Here is a 20886-nt window from a genome sequence, read left to right as displayed (position 1 = left end):
CACTAAAAGAAGTAAGGGGTGAACAGAGGTAGAACGAGTGGAAGGGGAGAGAACACGTAGAAGATGAATGGCAGGGTAAAATGAGCGATCAGGCAGTGAGTGTGAGGAGTGGGATACAGAGGCATATGTGGCAGTGAGCGCGAAGTGCGGGGTACAGAGGGATATGTTGTGGCAGTTAGCGCAAGGTGTGGGGTACAGAGGGATATGTTGTGGCAGTTAGCGCGAGGTGTGGGGTACAGAGGGATATAAGGCAGTGAGCGTGGGCAGGGCCGACTTTAGCGCTCGTGGGGCCCAGTGCGATAATGCTTTTTGGCACCCCCAATGACCACCTCCACTACAGGTTCTTCATAACCATCCTTTCACAGCGCCCCTCAAGCCTCCGTAACCCTTCAGTCTCAGGTGCATTTAATTCATTTTATAGCGCCGCTCCTATCAGTGTAAGGTGTCACAACACTTTACATCACACAGATTACATAGAGACAATCAATCATATGTGTGTAAATCAGTGCATAGGAAATGTTACATAAGAGAGAGGACAAGAAGGTGTAGGAGTCACAGGTCATCCGTACAGGTAGGCAGGATAGTTTAAGAGTGCTTGGTCAGGAGAATCAGAAGCCTAGAATTTAAAACCTAGCACCATGGATGGGGGGTTCTCTTTATTAATAAGAATTGATTTCTACCCAAATTAACCCATTTTGCCACATTAGGATAATGAAAAACTGGGGGGAAATCATAACGCTCTAGCCCATACCCTACAGTTTGCGTGCATCTTTGATAACAGTCACTTGCTCACTGTTCCACATTAGGATTTTAACTCATAAAGAGTTATCAACAATATGGTCTCTCTGACAAAAGTGTGACCCACTGACCTATTTACATTACATTATACGCACTTTGTGAGCTGCACGTTCTTTGCAGCAAGCATAGTAACCCTCTGCGCTACCTTAGGATGAGTAGAAACTTCCATTACACAAAACTTTGATCTCTCCCTCTCTCTAAGGAAGTGCATTAATCACTGCAGTCATTTAGACATTTTTATAGGTGGCTGAAAGTTTCTAGGAGTCCAGGAAAGAAGCAGGTGCTTTTAAAATCATCATATTAGGGCCCCCTACACGAAGTCAGCAGCCGGTGCGGTGGCACCGGTCGCACCGCCCTAGAGCCGGCCCTGAGCACGGGGAGTGGGATACAGGGGGATATGAGGCAGTGAGCGTGGGGAGTGGGGTGCAGGGGGATATGAGGCAGTGAAACAGAGGGTCGGGACGTCCTGCCAGACATGATAGGGTGCATACTGGCAGATAGATATGTTATTGACACGAGTCTGTGTACGTTTTGGTGGGATCTGAAATCCGGGCTATGCTGCAACCTCAATTTTTGACTTCGGAGAATAATGCATCGACCCCCCCCCCCCCCCCCCCGTACTTCATTCAGAAGACCCCTTGCTCTCAGGCTACAGAGTGTTCAGGGCCGGCTTTAGCGCTGGTGGCGCCCTGTGCGACAAAGTTTGTTGGCGCCCCCCACGGGCGCTGCCCACAGACTCCCACACTACTACCCTTTAACAGTACAGTACCCCCTCAAGTCTCCATAACCACTCTCTCTCAGATGTATTTAATAGTGCCACCTGTACCAGTTTAGGGTGTCAGAGCACTTTACATCGCAAACACTACTCGGATGCAATCAATCATAGGTGTGTAAATCAGTGTATAGGAAATGTTACATAATACAGAGGACTACAAGGTGTAGGAGTTGCATGTCATCCATACTGGTAGGCAGTATAGTTTAAGAGTGCTTGGTCTGGAGAAGCACAGACTCAGAAAGTAAATCAGAACCCGATGGTTGGAGGTTACATTTCATAATGATGATTTTTTTTTACCGAAAGGATCTCTCTGACAAAAGCACTGACCTATTTAAACTATGTGCATTTTGTGATCTGCATGGTACACATTCTTTGCAGCACACACATTAACCCTCTGTGATACATAAAATGAGTTAAAACTTCCACTTCACAAACTCCTTTTCTCTCCAGGAAGAACATTAATCACCAAGTTATCTTGACATTTTTATTTTTGAATGACAATTTCGGAGGCCGGCAATGCAGCAGGTGCTTTTAAAACCATAAAATACTTCCAAATAGGCGCCCCCTCGAAGAGTCAGCACCCAGTGCGGTGGCACCAGTTGCACCGCCCTAAAGCCGGCCCTGAGAGTGTTAAAAGGAGGTCTTTGTGTCTAGACCTAACCACTCGTGCTTGTGGCGCGCAGCTCAAACCGGCCATTGTCATTCTGTTTGTGGCAATCAGCCGCAGACAGAATGACAATGGGCGGGAGGGGCTGCGAGGAGGAGTGCGAGGCGCCCCATCAGGGAGTTGAGGCCTCTGACAGGGAACACCTCTGCTCCCTGCAGGGCCCGTAATCCCGGACAAAAGGCGTCCGTAAAAGCATAAGTGGCCACAGGGGGGGCAAGGAGGAGCAGTCCAGGGGGGGGGCAAGCGCCCCTCCTTGCCCCCCCCCCTGCGGACGCCCATGCAAACATTTAACAGATACTCTACCTCTTCTAGCCTCTACACCACACTCCTCATCACCTCAACGCAATATTCTTCCCATTTTAAGTGCCCAAACTAGTGCCTCGTCCATTTATAAATTCCTCAGTACACCCATTATGCACAGATCTAAGTTCCACACGGAACTCCAATGGGAATCTGATTTCCACTCCTCATGGCCTATTATATTTTGGGATAAGTTATGGTTGAAACTCCACAAGACCTCAAGATCAGCCAGCACTACTCAAACACTTTTCTTTATATACAATCAACTTTTGTATACTCCACTATCCTTACATAAATTCCAGCCCACACTTTCTTCAGATTGCTGGTCTTGTAATGCTTCTCAAGCAGACTTATTTCATATGCTCTTTTCCTGTCCCTCTACACATCAGTTTTGGTTAAAAGTATGGTCTCAAATTAATAACATTTGTCATACCTGTTTCCCTTTCTCTCCTGAAGCTGTATTTCTAGGCACACTATCTGATCATTGGCAAACCCTCTCCCATAACATGGACATTGTGGATCTATTGATTGCTATTGCTCTCAAGCAAATAACAAAAAATTGGAAAAACTCCACACAGCTCTCCTTTCAAGCTTGGTGGTACAGTGTATGTTATAGCCATCGACTAGATCGTGCCTATGTTTCTCTCATGTCTCTTCTCCTGAAAATAGAACGTATAGGGTCTCCTGTGACTATTTTCCTAGATGCTTCTTTAAAAGATCTATTCGTCATCACCCTTCGTTGGAAGAAGTCCCCAAACCACCGTGAATTGTTAATAATGACAAATTGTTGTTTTACACTTGTAATTATATATTTTCTCTTTTTCTCTCGTTTTAAGTCGCTATCATACTCTAATAGACAGCTATTTTCTTTCTTAACTTGTTTGATACCTTTTAAAGTACATTAAGATTTTGTCTCTTTATATGTACTTATTTAATTACAACACAAGTGTTTTCTTCACCCGTATTTCTCCTTTCCCTCCTTCCCCCTCCCCCTTTTTTCCTTCTTATTTCCCTCATACGTTTTATAATATTAGTTCCATATGCAACTATTTTCGATTCATTACCTCTTGTTTCCATATTTTGTAAGTTTTAACTCAATTAATGTTTCTATCTGTTATTTGATATCTATTGCATTGCTTTTACTTGGTTGCATTTTTTCAAAATAAAATCTATGGGCCTCATTTATGAAAAGTGACGCATCACTGCGTGAAAACAGTGATGCGTCACTTTTCACTGCGCCCTCCCTGCGACTCCAATGATGCGTCATATTTACAGTATGACGCATCATGTCGCAAGGAGTCACAGATACGTCAGTATTTCTGACGTATCTGTAGGCGCAAAAATGACGCATTGCTGGAGTGTGTCACGAAAGTGACGCAACTCCAGCAATGTGTCCTTTCACATGGGGCAAGCCCCATGTGAAAGGGCCTGCGTCAGTCTTACGCCTGCTGTGAGGCAGGCGCAAGATATTGACGCATTTGCACCCTAGAAGTGGCGCAGTGAAATCTCGTAGATTTCACTGCGTCACTTCTACGATGCTTACTTACGTGGGAACGCCCACCCTGCATACATTATACCTGACGCAGGTATAATGTAGCGCAGGGGTTTACAAAGTGACGCATCTAGGTAGATGCGTCACTTTGTAAATATGGCGCATCGTGGCGCATGTTTTACACCACTGGTGCGTCACAAAAAGTGACGCACCGGCGGCGCAAAAGTGACGCAGGGGCTCATAAATGAGCCCCTATGTTTTAAACTTTAAAAAAACAGAAAGTGCAATTGTTATATTTCAAACAATGTGAATTTCTAGTGGCAGAATACCAGATGTGGTACAACAGTTCAGCGGGAATGGCAACATGTACATTAAGCCCTTAACAAGACACAATGTTTAACATAAAACACAGTTGCAATCATTTACCAACACCACAACATCAAGAATATCCAAAACATCGTGAAGGTAACATCTGAACACTGCAATGAGGAGAGAGAGAGAGCCAGTGGGTACATGTCCAAATGTCCAGCAGAGGGAGCGCGTTGTCCCTGTGTGTAATATGCATGTTGTGTTCTGTGTAGGGGCCGATTACAATGGTGGTCGGAAAACCATCGCGACCGCCATGGTAGCAGGAAAAGACCGGCAATCGGAACAGCGGGAAAAACGCCGGTCAAATTATGATAAACTGCAGAAAAATTCCAACCGTGGCACTGGGAGGCTTTGAAAATCCTCCAATAATCGGCGGAGCTGGTGAAAGTCTGACCGCGACAGTCGGATTCGCAGGGGAAAATAAACAAACCGCCACCAGGCACGCTGAGTAACTGCCCGTGACATTATGATATCCCCGATTCCACAGTGTTACGTTCCGCTGTATCCGACCGCCGAGGTCGTTAACAGTAATGAACGTGATAGCCAGCGGAAGGGCTGCAGCATAGCCATCGCTGCGGAGGCTCTGTGAAAAAAATGGCATCCAATTACAAAAACACACAATAAGGCCACCAAATGCACATAGGAAACTAGCCCTGCCCCCAAATTAACATAAAACAGCACAATGACACACCCCATGGCAAATTCAAACCAACAAATCACAGGACAACCCACACAACACACCTGACAGCAATACACTAGCTTGCCACACCCACACAGCTGAGCATAAAACCAGCCCCTTCCCTGACCACAATCCTTTGCAAAACTAAACAACTGAAGGACCCAACACCAGAGCATAAAGGAGAGGCAAACCTGCACACATCACACCACCACCACAACACACATACACACCACCTACACCACCCACACCACCCTCACAACTGCACCCCAATACATCAGCACAGCACACACCATGGCACCACACAAAATGCCAAAATTCACAGAAACAGTCATGGTAGGTGAGATAATCAGAGTTGAACCACAACTCTTTGGTAACATGGTCCAATAGACACGATTAGCCACCAGAACCCAAATTTGGGTGAGGATAGTGAACAAGGCCAATGCAGTAAGGACCACCCCCTGCAACAAGCAGGAAATACAGAAGCGGTGGCATGACCTGAAGAGTGTTGTCAAGAAGAAGAGGGCCAAGAACCGTGAGCTGGCTGAGGGGACTGGCGGAGCCCTCCCATTCCACCAAAACCATACTCTCTGCGTGGGAGAAGAAGGTGCTTGCCATACTGCATCCAGAGAGTCTCATAGGAATAGCCGGGGGAGTGGAGGTTGGTAAGTGCTAACAATTGTATACCATCACACTGCTATGTACTGTCTTGCACAACTACAAACCTACACCTCCTAGGCCCAAGTCCATTATTGTACACCACAATACCCAACACGGGTCTCACAGATGTAACCTCCACTCAACCTGATTCACCACAAAGGTACCCAACATCAACTGCGTTGTATGTGTCCAGACATTAAGCACTGAAAGTCCCATCAGGCCCCCCTGTCCCACCCCTGAGCAGGATGGAGCACTCCACCCCACCCAGAAGCATGTGTTAGCCATTTTCTGGTTCACCCTCACCTAACAGATAGGTAGCCATCTTCACAGGGAGGGCTGTTTGGGGTAGGGAGGCCTGCTCCACAACTCACACCAGCCACCCCTGTCCCCCCTCAGCAGTAGGCCTGGGCGAAAATTTCGTTCCGTTCGCGGAAATTGCGATAATTTGACATTTTCGCGTTCCGCGGAGAGCGCGAAAATGTCAAAAATTCCGGTTTCCGCAGCTTGCCGATAATTTGTTTCTTGCTCGCGCTGTAAAATAATACATTCTCGCGCGCGCGATCGCCTTACCTGAATCCCTGCGTTCGCCGACAAGTTTTCTTGATCCGGTCGCGTTCTCCATGAGATGTTGTATTGTTTTTAGCCATTTGTGCTGTCTCGCGACAGTTCGCGCCCGCAGTGACGTCATGCGTCGCACGATCACGTCTTTCTTCTCGCGATCATGCACCGCGAGACAACTCAAAACAAGATGGCCGCGCCCGCAAGCAACCACATGAGTAAGTTGGCGACCCGCAACCATGCAGAAAATCTCACGAACATGCCGGAAAAAAAATTCCGCATCTTCGCGATATTTCCGCTTGTTTGCGATAATTTTAAACATTTTCGCGATAATTTGCGAAAGTTAATTTCGCAAATTCCGCCCACCCCTAGCAGGATGGAGCATTCCATACCCACCCAGAAGCATGTCAGCCATTGTCTGCTTCACCCTCACCTAACACGTAGGTAGCTATCTTCACAGGGAGAGGGAATGTGTCTTGGGACCCAGAACTACAAATCCCACCAGCCACCCCTGTCCCACCCCTGAGCAGGATGAAGCACTACACCCCACCCAGAAGCATGTGTTAGCCATTGTCTGCGTTACCCTCACCTAACAGGAAGGTAGCTATCTTCACAGGGAGGGCTCTTTGGGGTAGGGAGGCCTGCTCCACAACTCACACCAGCCACCCCTGACCCCCCTCAGCAGGATGGAGCATTCCATACCCACCCAGAAGCATGTCAGCCATTGTCTGCTTCACCCTCACCTAACACGTAGGTAGCCATCTTCACAGGGAGAGGGAATGTGTCTTGGGACCCAGAACTACAAATCCCACCAGCCACCCCTGTCCCACCCCTGAGCAGGATGGAGCACTACACCCCACCCAGAAGCATGTGTTAGCCATTGTCTGCTTTACCCTCACCTAACAGGAAGGTAGCTATCTTCACAGGGAGGGCTCTTTGGGGTAGGGAGGCCTGCTCCACAACTCACACCAGCCACCCCTGACCCCCCCTCAGCAGGATGGAGCACTCCATCCCCCCCTTAGCATGTGTCAGAAAGTCCCCCCAAAAATGACAACTGGACAGGTAAGCAGACAGTGCATGCACCCCACCATCCTTCAACAAAAGCATGAGCCATATGACAACACAAGGCCTCACTTCACACCAAAATAGAACCAAACAATATATCTATTGACAGTATGCAGACAGCTAAGCGTATGTAACTGTGACAGAAACAAAACTGTTGTGGTAAATAATTTAATTACCGGGACTTAATTTGATACGGAAACATAATAAAAATAGCTCAGTAAAATAAGAGGCAGAATCCGTGGTATTAGAGGTTCGGAATGGGCTTTATTCCAATGGACGATTCGAATCGGTGACTCCAAGTTCCATCACCACGGAGGTTCAGGAAGTGAAGTACGTACTTTATCGATAAGTAAACACTTTTATACAATAGGCATTACAGTGAAACAAATGCAGGAGGCGTAACAATTGACAGTGAAGATAAAAGATACATGCATAGCAAAAGTAGGCGTAACTGGGTGTAACTAAAGAACGTCATCAGGTGTGACGTCATAATGGGGTGGTTCCATGAAGGAATTTCGCAATGTCAGCAGAAATACTTGGCAGGAATGCGCGCACAGCAGCATGACGTGTGATTGACGTGCAACTAGGGGGTGAAGGGGACTTGACATTTAGCTCTACATGTGGCGACAGATGTCTGGAGGGTCAAGTCAACCTAATCCCAAATCATATCTAACATCCTATGTTTAAAGAACTATGTTATCCAAAAGAGAGGTCTCTTAGAGTAGAATCTTATTCTATACTGACTATACTGACTGTTAGTGCGTGTACAAGCGTCTAAGTGTCTACACTAGATGCGAGGGCAGAAGTCTTCCATAATAATAGGGCTATGAATTACTTGCATAAAGACAGAGAAGCCGGGCCTTTGCTCGGTAGCTGGAAGAATGTTTACTTAAACTACTAGACAGGAATGCATAGGGCAGGGAACGGAGCAGATAATTTCGAAGGTGAAATACAGTTTTTGGCAGGCAACAGGCTGATGTCAGGCATCGTGAGCCGCGCAGAGAATGAGACAAAGTTCATGGTCACAGATGCAGGCTCAGACTGGAGCTTCAGAGGCAGAAAGCAAAAAAAGCTTGATGACAGAATCAGGGCCTACTTGCCTGGACTGTAAAATGGCATAAGTGAACCATATAAAGCCGGTGGCCTTTCATACTTGGGAATGGAATATCCAGCCTATTCATGGCGGATCTGAAAGAGGACATGTCGACGGTGGACGCACATGTGTTTGCGTCTTCATAACTGGAACTGGAGGGAACATACATGTACTTGTGATTCATACATGAAACCGTTGGGGTCCAAGATAGGGGACATAACTGATCAGAAAAATCCATATTTCCACATTCCCTCCTTGTCCCCTACTTGCCCGTTAAGAGATATCAATCTTCATCAATCCATTGATCTGTTCATATAACATCATTTGTTCTTCTTTTTTCTTCTGGGATGAATGAAATCCTGGTGGTGGAATACACGATGTGGCACACAGACCACAGATCGCTGGTCCACATTGTAGACATAGACAGCAACTGAATAGTATGAGAAAGCCAATACCTAGGAAGGATAGGACCTTCCATCCAAAGGTAGATAATACACTCCAAAACCAACCGGACCAAGTCCAGGTGCCTGGATTCTGGTGTATCTGGCTTACAATCTTATGAAGGCGAGTTATGGCTTTATACACAGATGGCGAATTTTCTGGTATGAAAATGCAACAACTTGATCCGATGACCCTACAAGCTCCGCCCCTATCGGCCAGGATGACGTCAAGGACAAGACGATTTTGAAGCACAACAATCCGCATAGCAGACTGCTCTTCTGTTAAATTGCCTAAGGCGGAAATAGTTTCGTTCACTACTGCTTCAAGGGTTCTAGTTAATCTACGTATCAGCTTACTATTAGTAACGGTACCTATATAGGGAAAAAGACCTTTATTGAAATCTATGTATTTTTCCCATGCTGTTTCAGTGTAATCGACTATTGGGAGATCTCTCCTTTCTCTATTGTGTACTAAATGAGTATTTCTGTGATAATCAGGAGGAGCTAGGAAAACAGGTGGCAAAAGGAATCCGATGTAGCAGGTACCATCCCAATCTAGAGGTAAACGTACATATGCCGTCTGACCACATATGAAATAGGAATGGCGGGAAGCTCTAAATGTAGACTTGCCTTGATCACTAAATTCTATTACAGTAGTGCATCTACTATGGCCCATATGTATGGAACCATTTTTCCTTACACATAATTCACCTTTTACTGGGAATATTGACATAGCGGGCAAAATTGGAGTAACTTCGGATTCGACATTTAAAATCATAAGATTAAGTGTAAAATTACCTAATCCATACACTTCATTTTCTAGATCAGTTCCTGTTCTTTTGGGAAGTCCCTCCTTTTTAGGGTAGCAGACTTTAAGTAAAACTAAGTTCAAATTTCCCCATACCCCGTTGTCTTGATGAACTGCAGAATTCGAATCTAGGGAATTAATTAAACTAGACCATGCTCCACAGGAGCCGTTGTGTGTGAACGGGTATGGAAAGAGAGGTAGAATTCCTTTATAATTCTGATAGGGAGGGAGTCGGCCACATATCCAACAATTTGTAGCATTGTTAACCTGATGGGAATGATGTAACATACTAATAAACGTGTTATTGCGCAGCGCAAATCTATAAGACAACTCATGCGGAGGTAATTCACTAAAAGAATGTTCAGCAGTAATATTATAAACATGTCTAGAAATAGGATAATATATGTGCAACAATATACTTGCAGTAATTATTAAAAGACTTAAGAAAAACAAAATTAATAACGTCACTGTGCAATGACTACGCAGTGATTTACAGTACGCATGTCGTTTCAACATTTTTCGGGTTTTTCCTCTATTCAGGTCTAAGGGATACATGTCAGAGACAAATTCAACCGCTTCACCTTGGAGAGGACTTAAACAATCAAATTGCCTGACTGGTTAGACCTGAGCTTTAGTCTGTATTGTTCGTGATTACTTGATTCAACCAAAGGAAGTTTTGAGTCAATGGGTGAAAACACACGAGGTGTGGTATTTACATCCGATGGTAGTCCATGAAATTTCTTGATATGACTTGAATGCACCCAGCCTTTCCTGCCTTCGATCTTCACGGCTGTCCTTGTGGTGAGCAGTACGAGCTGAGGCGACCTCCACCTAGGATCCAGCTGAGACTTCCGATCAAAGTTCCTCACTAAGACCAGGTCCCCCGGAACTACGTCATGGGGTTTCACCTCAGTGTTGTCGGGAAAAGCTGCAGCTACCTGTGAACGACAAGATTGTAGTGCAGACATCAAGGAAGCCAAGTAATCTGTCAGCATATTACAGTCAACATCAGTTATTTTGCGTGGTATAGGCGTCCCCCACATATTTGGTGGTCTGCCAAAGATCACCTCATACGGGGATAGCCCTGTTCGAGAGTGTGCTACCATTCTCATGTAAAAGAGTGCAACTGGTAACGCTACTACCCAGTCGACACCTTTCTCCCTGCATATTTTAGACAATCTAATTTTCAGGGTCTGATTATGTCTTTCCACGAGACCTGCTGCCTCGGGGTGTCGGACACAGTGGAATTTCCACTGATAGCCTAACAAAAGTGAAACGTGTTTCATTAGTTCGGATGAAAACGGCTGGCCGTTATCTGAGTAGACAACACGTGGTAAACCGTATCGTGGGAAGAATTCTCGAACCAACTGTTTGGCAGTAGTCGGGGCAGTGTAATCTGAAACCGGGTATGCCTCTGTCCAACGGGAAAGAGCACAGACAACTACGAGAACATATTTGAATCCTCGACATCGTTCCATCTGGATATAATCCATCTGGAGGACTTCAAAAGGGTGATCAGGAGGCTGAAATCCACCCTGTTCTACGGGAATGCTTTTTCCTGGGTTAAACTGACAACAGATCATACAGGTACGGACCTTTTGTTTAGCTGCTGCTCGTAAATGTTTGTTGAACCAAATGTGTTGAATGCTGTCTAGCATAGCTTTTTCTCCTAGATGCGCTGGACTATGTACAGTGTTAATAATGACTTGGACCATTGAATCAGGGAGGAACCACACAGATTTTTCCTTCGTCATCCATCCTTGATCCGTTTGGATCCCTCCTAATTCAGTCCATTTCCCTATTTCGTCTGGTGTAGCATGTGTCTGTATGTCAATTACGTCAAGAGCGGGATCTTTAACCGCCATACAATGTGTTGGCGTCGGGACTATTGTCTTTGTCATGTCGGATGTTTGAGTTTGAGCAGTCTGTTTAGCTGTTCTGTCAGCTAGATCATTGCCTTGAGAAATGATATCAGTAACTTTCGTATGAGCTTTACATTTCATAATTGATATTGCAGTGGGTAGGTGTATTGCATCTAATAAGGCATGAATGAGGGGTCCGTGCTGAATGTGGGCACCGTGAGAAGTTAAATAACCTCTCTCTCGCCACAGCACGCCGAAGTCATGTACAACTCCGAATGCATAACGTGAATCAGTGTATATGTTGACTTTTTTATATGTGGCTTGAATACAGGCTTGTGTCAGAGCGATGAGCTCTGCTGCTTGAGCTGACAAGGTATTTATGCAATTTGTTTCAATGATTTCAGTGTCTGTTGTGACTGTGTAAGCGGCCACTAACTCTCCTGTACTTGTTCTCATACATGAACCATCTACATACAACGTCAGGTCTGGGTCTGACAATGGGACATCTGTCAAGTCTTGTCTGGGTTTCGTCGTGATTGTAATAACTTCAATACAATTATGAGCTAGTGGGTCTGTTCCGCTTACAGGTAAAAGTGTGGCAGGATTCAATGTATTACAACGTCTTATTTCTATATGTGGCTGAAACAATGTTAATTCGTAACCAGTGAGTCGTGCTATAGTCAAGTGTTGTGTTTGCGTTCGATTCACAAGAACCTCTACTGTATGTGGTACTTGAACCGTCAACGGATGTCCTAACACTATGGCATCGCTTTGTCTGATTGCTAAAGCTGTTGCTGCCACTGATTTTAGGCATGCAGGCAAAGCCTGAGCTACGGGATCTAGTGTACTAGAGAAATAAGCACATGGTTTGTGTGATCCTGCTTGTTCCTGTGTGAGTACTGACAAGGCAGTACCTTCGCGTTCTGTAACAAAGAGTGTAAACTGTTTACTGTAACATGGTGTTGCTAAAACCGGTGCTTGGCATAAGGCTTTCTTTAGGCTTTCAAAAGCTTGTGCATGTTCCTGAGTCCAAGGGAGAACAGTCGATGTGGCTGCCTCCTGTGTTGTCAATTGAATGAGTGGTTTTGCTAGAAATGCATACTGAGGGATCCACTGCCTACAATATGAAGTGAGGCCTATGAAAGCCCGCACCTCCTTCTGTGTCTTGGGTATTGGCATATTAGCTATTAACTGAATGCGGTCGGGTGTAAGCTGCCTTCCCTCCTTGGACAGCGAGTGTCCAAGATAAACAACTCGCTGGACACAGAATTGCAGCTTGGAAGGGGACACCTTGTGCCCCTTTTCGGCTAAAAATTGTAAAACTGTCAATGATGCTTTCTCACATTCAGGTTCGCTTCTAGCGGTGATCAGCAGATCATCGACATACTGAAGCAGTGCAGTGTTTACTGGCATGTGGATACTGTCGAGTTCTCGTTTCAGTGCTTGGCTATAGATGCTGGGGCTTTCTGTAAATCCTTGAGGTGCGCGTGTGAATTTAAAACTACGTCCATTTAAACTAAATCCGAACAAGTATTGGCTTTCCGGATCTATAGGGACGCTGAAGAAGGCATTCTTGAGATCAATTACAGTGAAGAATGTTGCCTCGGAATCAATAGCTGTCAGTAATGACGAGATATCTGGGACCACAGGGAATTGTGGCACAATGCATTTGTTCAATTCGCGCAGATCAATAACCAATCAATATACTGGCGGGGCTTTTGGATCTGTTCGTTTAAGAATCGGAATTATCGGGGAATTACATACATTGGAGTCTGTTTCCACAACCACTCCTTGGGCAATGAGCTCGTCAATGATTTGTAGTAAAGCCACTACAGCATCTGGTGGTAACTTGTATTGTCGCATTCGTGGTAGTACCACTCCTGCCTTTAGCGTAACTCGATATGGTGTAATATTCATGCAACCAACATCAGTAGGGCCTTGTGCCCATAAATGTGTAGGTAAAGTCTGCAGTCGGGAATCCATGTCTCGAGACACATAGTGACCTTTGAAATCACGTAAAAACAATCTTACTCCTTCCGGAGAACAACATATTATAGCTCCTAGAGCTTTCAGTGTTTTTATACCAAACAAGTTTTCTGGACATGATTTGGTAAGCAATAAATCTGTAGTTCTGGTCAAAGGTCCTATCGTAAGTGGAAGAGGCTGTGATACTTCATTAACAATAGGTTTTCCTGAAAAACCAAGGGAAATATTCTGTAAGCCTGAGAGGGGTGCCCCTGGAACTTCACTACGTTTTATAGTTGTTCGACTTGCCCCTGTATCAAGTAAAAATTTTCTATCTTGGCCTAATAATTCACTATGTACATAAGGTCCTTCTTGGTCTACAGGGACCTCGATAAGGGGTAAGTCAACTTCCCTCTCTAGGCTGCTTCATGCGTATCGTTGATAGTCAGGATAGTCGTACTGTGCGGTCTGGTACAGCTGTCGTGTCGTGGTTTGTGTGGCAGCAACCGGCAGCGCTGGTGCAGCTGGCACAAACTGTATAGACTGTTGTGGAGCTGGCATGGATTGTGCATGCTGCGGGGCTCCTTGTTCATTCTGATCCTGTCTAGGTGGCCGTGGTCTTTCCTGTGTTTTACCTGTGGCAATATTACGCTTCAGGACTGGGCAATCGTGTATGTAATGACCTGGTTGTTTACAATAGTTGCATGTCCCTTTTACAGGTCCTGCTGAATCACTGGACTGTGTCGTACCCTTTTTATGACCTTCAGCTGGAACTGTCTGGGAGACTAGCATTTTCATTTTTGTGTCTTTCATGCGTCTTTGTTCATGTTCTTGTTCCTCTCTAATTCTATTGTGATGATACTGTAACATTTGTAACATTTGTGATGGGGTGTTACCTTGCCAGGTACTCTCGAATTTTAATACTCTATTCTTCACTTGGGGCAAGGAATTTTCAACTAATTTTGTCACAAACAGATGTGGATACGATTCGCTACTTGCCTTTATGCCACTATTTATACCAAAACATTTTTCAAATCGGGCATAGAAATCACTAGTGTCTTCATCTTGCTTTTGTTTACAGGCTGAGATTGCACCCCAGTCTTCCTTTTTCGTAGTTAATAAACGTGGCAATACCTGTACTAATAAACCTGGTAGCGCTTTAGTTTTATCCCCAAGCCCTGAACCTGGACCTCGAGCTTTTTCTTCGTTTTCTAATGCTGTCCAGTCTATCTTTTGGTCTCCCACCTCCCACTCTTTTTCCTTAAGTTTTTCATAAATGCCAGCAGGCATTAATACCTTTAATATGGTCATAATGTCGGGATAGGTATACTCTCCCATGAGTAACATGTCTTTAATTTCACGGTGAAAACCCGCTGGGTCTTTGTCATGACTGGGTACCACTTTCTTCATTTCTAACAATTCTATTTTTGATATGGGTGTATATACAAATACACGTTTAAACTGATTGTCCTCGCCCTTTATTGGGTGTACTTCTCGTAAGGGATTCTGTCTGTCCATGTAATACGTCGTTCTTTCCTTAATGGGCAGTGAGACATGTTCTGGGCATACAGAAAGAATGTACTGCTTTCTTGATTCTAGTATTTCTCTAATTAACTTAGTACCTGAACCTCTCCATCTATTCGTGAGTAGTTCAGTCAATATATCAGGTAAGGGACCAGGATCTGAATGTTGGCTTTTATATAGTATAAGAAGTTGTTGAATCATATAAATCCCAGCTAAACGCTGTTCATCTGGGGTGAGATTCAGAAATGTGTGTGCTACTGTATCATCACCATATTTTCCGGGACTGTCAACCCAATGAACGGCTGACCTGGCTAATTCTTGTTCATCCATAGAATCGAGTAAATGGTAACCCCTTCGTTCTCGGAGTAATTTGTCAGCGGCTTGGAACGAATGCTCGGGTGACCTTATATTTATTATAGGTGTTTGGAAATTCCTGTTATTATCTGGACATATCGGACGTGTCGGGTCAGTAGAACATCTAATACTATTACAGGATCTTCCTCTACCTACATAGGCTATGGTTTCTGACTGTCCTGTGGGCAGTCCTGATCCTTCCTCCTCCTCGTTTTGTTCAAACTGGTCTACCGCTAATCTCTCTTCGTGTAGGCGTTCTATTTCTTTACGGATCTTTCGACACATGGCTATTATACATTTTTGCCTATCATGTCTCCCTTCTGATATATTCTGGCTCCATCTGGTAAGAGTTTCCATTGTTTCCGGATCTACCCCCGGTCGGTCTTGATTTCTGATCACACAATTTATGAGGAAACGTAACAATTCCCCCTGTATCTCCACCTTCTGGTATTCCATAGCTCTGTTAATACATTCAGAATCTCGCCCTGTTTGGACAAAATGGTATATATTATCTAGATGCATAGTCATTCCTGGTAACTTCCCTAAATACACCGCAGCTCGTCTGATACGTAATGATGCCAGGATCATTTCGTCCTCTTTGCCGGGCACAGGGTCATATCTACAATCTACAAGAAGTTCCTTAAGCGTGCGGGAATTTATGAGTTTGGGGATACGTGGATGCGCTGATTCTTGAAAAGTAAGTTTATTTATTCTGGGTGGCGTAGAAAAAGTGTTAATAGCACCTCCGGTAGCCCCGTCTGGGGTATCGGGCGTGAAAGGATTCGTTGAACGTGATACAGCAACTATAGGTGTGGACACAGCTGTAGAAGTAGCTGTAGGAACAGATGTGGAAACAGATGTGCTTGCCGGAACTTGTGTCAGGATCTGTTGTTGTAGAGATACAGATACAGGATCTTGGCGTTGAACTTCCGCGGCAGACGGTCTATGGGGGGCGGTGTTAGCATACTCGGGAGCTGCGTCATCTAAATATGAGGAGAGAAAAACATCTTCTGCGGTTCTAGGATGCCCCTTAGGATGCACTTTTATTGGAAATAATGGGGGTGGCAAGTCTTTTGGTATCTCCGGAGTAGCCTTAGGTAATCCTTCGGCCAGAAGGGGATACATACCATTCATAAGGGCATTTCTTTGTCTGTCTACTTGTTCTGATTTCACTCTTGTACCTTCTTCAATTAATAGATTTTCTCGGACTTTATTTGAATTCTCCTTATTTTTCTCCTCCTGTCGGAGTGCTTTTTCTGTACGTCTATGAGATTCTTTGCGCCATAACTCAACGGCGTCTTTCTGTGACTGTCTGGCTTTCCTTTTCCATAACTCTTCCTCTACTTTCATGATGCACTCTGCATCCCAGGTCCCCGCTGCGGGCCACCTCTGACTTTCTGGTAATTCCTTGGTGTAGTCTACCCATAAATTAAGAAATAATATAGCGTCTAAGCCGTGTTTATGATACATGAAGTACCCTGGAGTGTCCCTAGGAGGAATAGGAACAGCTTCTTCGAGTACCCCTTTTCTAGTTGTGATCTGTCTTAATTTCGAAAAGAGCGGCATATTGAGAACTGATCTGATACTGGATTTTGAACAAACTTAATACAATAAACACAATAATGAACAGTCATTCATACCACAATATGCAGGACGTTATTAACACATTTAACATTTAACATATAAATGAGCAACAATGATGATGACGATCTAAGGAAACTTAATCACTAAACATAATACTCAGCATTAACTGAAATATTCGGACTTTATATACTTGATATACTAGATATACTGCTAAACAGTACAGATACACTGCTAAAACAGTGCAGACCGGATTTGTGTACCCAAACCCGTCTTGACCGGCACAGTTTATGTGCACGTCAGAACGCCTCCCCAGTAATGGTACTCACCGGGTAGCTCGGAACGGAAGGCCTCGGAACGGAACTGAACTGGACTGGACCGGACTGGACTCGACTCGACAACTTCGGAAACTTCGGAACATCGGAAACTTCGGAACTTCGGAACTTCGGAACTTGGTGGGCCTCTGTATACCTCGGATCTTGCTCTCTCAGCTAGGCTCTGGTCGGGATACTTCGCACTTCTCACCGCCTCGTCTGGGTGTTGATCGCAGCCTCAGTCGCCCCCGCTTGACCGGAGGGAGATACAGGAAATCCTGCTGGTACGCGTTGTTGTCCGTCCAGCTGTGGCAGGAGACCGGGCCTGCAACGCACCGCCGGCGCGTGAGATGAGAAAGTGTCCCTGTTCGGGCGCCATTCATGTGGTAAATAATTTAATTACCGGGACTTAATTTGATACGGAAACATAATAAAAATAGCTCAGTAAAATAAGAGGCAGAATCCGTGGTATTAGAGGTTCGGAATGGGCTTTATTCCAATGGACGATTCGAATCGGTGACTCCAAGTTCCATCACCACGGAGGTTCAGGAAGTGAAGTACGTACTTTATCGATAAGTAAACACTTTTATACAATAGGCATTACAGTGAAACAAATGCAGGAGGCGTAACAATTGACAGTGAAGATAAAAGATACATGCATAGCAAAAGTAGGCGTAACTGGGTGTAACTAAAGAACGTCATCAGGTGTGACGTCATAATGGGGTGGTTCCATGAAGGAATTTCGCAATGTCAGCAGAAATACTTGGCAGGAATGCGCGCACAGCAGCATGACGTGTGATTGACGTGCAACTAGGGGGTGAAGGGGACTTGACATTTAGCTCTACATGTGGCGACAGATGTCTGGAGGGTCAAGTCAACCTAATCCCAAATCATATCTAACATCCTATGTTTAAAGAACTATGTTATCCAAAAGAGAGGTCTCTTAGAGTAGAATCTTATTCTATACTGACTATACTGACTGTTAGTGCGTGTACAAGCGTCTAAGTGTCTACACTAGATGCGAGGGCAGAAGTCTTCCATAATAATAGGGCTATGAATTACTTGCATAAAGACAGAGAAGCCGGGCCTTTGCTCGGTAGCTGGAAGAATGTTTACTTAAACTACTAGACAGGAATGCATAGGGCAGGGAACGGAGCAGATAATTTCGAAGGTGAAATACAGTTTTTGGCAGGCAACAGGCTGATGTCAGGCATCGTGAGCCGCGCAGAGAATGAGACAAAGTTCATGGTCACAGATGCAGGCTCAGACTGGAGCTTCAGAGGCAGAAAGCAAAAAAAGCTTGATGACAGAATCAGGGCCTACTTGCCTGGACTGTAAAATGGCATAAGTGAACCATATAAAGCCGGTGGCCTTTCATACTTGGGAATGGAATATCCAGCCTATTCATGGCGGATCTGAAAGAGGACATGTCGACGGTGGACGCACATGTGTTTGCGTCTTCATAACTGGAACTGGAGGGAACATACATGTACTTGTGATTCATACATGAAACCGTTGGGGTCCAAGGTAGGGGACATAACTGATCAGAAAAATCCATATTTCCACACTGTGACTCACCAAAAAGTATCTGTAATCAAATCCGGGATAATACATGCACTGCCCCGAATGTCATCAGTAACTTCCATGGGTGCTGTGCATGAAGGACCATAGGAAAAACAAACAAGCATGGTCTGTTGTACAAAGAAATCCAAGCACAGGACATGAGCAAGGTATGCATGACATGACAAGGGCTAGTTCATGCGCACATGTAATGGCTGCCAGGCAGAGTAATCAGCAAAGATAATTCACATCAAGTTGTATTTACGCCAGTTGTCAGATGACAACCTTTCATCGTAATAAGAAATCCTACATGTGGGGCATGGTATCCAATTACATGTCACACCATGGAAAATAATGAATGTAACTGCACATCATGTCATGAAGCACATCACTGTGCAGACATACAATCTGTGGAATACTTAACTGTGTGTAGCATAACATGTAAATAAGAGACATCAAACACAGCAAGCTTGAGGGGCGTAAGTCAATGACCATCTACCCTCTATCCCACAGGTGATCAACAACTGACTGCAGAGGACGACAACCGCAACCTGCAGAGCCAGTCTCCTCCTCCGGAACATGGACACTCTGATGCAGACTCCCAGGATACTGAGGATGTGGAGGACCAAGCCGACCCATCTGGTGTGCCAGGGCGCAATCTGTCCCAGGCCCCCACTGCCCTCTCCCCCCGGCAACAACATCAACGCTGACCCCTGCTGGAACGACCTGTGCCACCGCCACCATCACCACCACCACCACTACCACTGCTGCCTGCAACACTCGCCCTGCCCCAGAGGATAGCCAGCCCACCCCAACAACTGTGGATGTCAGGGAGAGTAGGCGGGTGCCAACAGTGGTGAGGCAACAGGTCCGTGACAGCAGGCCAGTTGGGAGGCCAAGCGTCACTCAAAGCCAACAGGATACTGGGTCAGAAGCCCTGGCAAACATCACCAGAGGCGATGGGGCCTATGAACGGGCCCAGGGACAAATGGGCCAGGCTCAGCAAGATGCCCATGAGCAACAACAGATGCTGAGGTCCATAGACAACCGCATGGGCCAACTTGTGGACCGCATGGGCCAAATCGTGGACCGCATGGGCCAAATCGTGGACCGCATTGGCCAGCTAGTGGCGGTACTGAGGGACAGGCCTGCGGCACAACCAACCCCTCCACCTCCCTCCGGTGGCCCGCAGGATGATAGTTCCACATCCTCCCCTGCAGTCACGGAGAAGGCGGACTCCTCAGACTCCTATAAGCCTGCACCTGTGTCCCCCCCTGCCAAAAGATCAAGGGGCCGTCTGAAGAAATCCTTGAGAGTATCCCGTGACAAAGCACCTGCCAAGTGCCAGTCAAGGAGCCAGCCATGATGGCACCCCTCTTCACCCTGCCATTGATTTTGTATACTGTCCTTAACCACACTGCCATGGAAATGGCATCCGTCCGTTGGACCGTGTCACCAAATCAATGTGGTACTTACTCGATTGTCTCATCTATCATCCCTGCCAAATCATTGATTCACCATTCACATTTATGTAAATATCCACTTCTCTCTCACAGATACCCATTGTAAATAAACACTAATCATGCACCAACGTAGTTGTCTCTGCTCCATGTTTATCACAGTGTGTGCAGTGTTACCCATGATTACAATGTCACAGGAGCAGGGATTCTCTGCAGACAAGTAGAGGCTGAAGGGACCTAGGAAAACACAACAGAACACTAGTCGCTACTAGGTGGTGGCCTACAAGTAGCAACAGTACCAACATAGACATCAAGTAGCTGTGCCAAACTACCCTGTTCCCAACGCATCTGCAACCAGCACTGACTCAACAACAGGCTGCAGTCACAAAGCTCACATAGACCTTTTCAACAAGTACAACATCAGCAGACAACGGCCCCGTTGTACATTGTCACTCACCTTCAATTGAAGTAGTTGTTGATGAGCTGCTGACACAGGTCGACACCTTCCTCCTCTCCACTATCCTCCTCTCCACTATCCTCGTCACTCGACATTTGTGGGTTTGCA

General features: G+C 45.5%; 1 long non-coding RNA gene across 1 annotated transcript in view; it reads left to right on the top strand.

Moving 5' to 3' along the window:
* LOC146808662 (uncharacterized) overlaps nt 1-20450 on the top strand; it is a 32937-nt gene extending 12487 nt beyond the window's left edge. The window contains exon 3 of the long non-coding RNA XR_014965480.1: nt 19375-20450. This is a non-coding gene — a long non-coding RNA (uncharacterized LOC146808662). The remainder of the gene's footprint in view (nt 1-19374) is intronic.
* The last annotated feature ends 436 nt before the right edge of the window (nt 20451-20886 follow it).

The sequence above is a fragment of the Triturus cristatus genome, chromosome 7, assembly GCF_964204655.1.
Source record: "Triturus cristatus chromosome 7, aTriCri1.1, whole genome shotgun sequence".
Classification (NCBI taxonomy): Eukaryota; Metazoa; Chordata; class Amphibia; order Caudata; family Salamandridae; genus Triturus; species Triturus cristatus.
The sequence above is the reverse complement of the archived record's forward strand: the minus strand, read 5'-3'. Positions and strand labels throughout refer to the sequence as shown.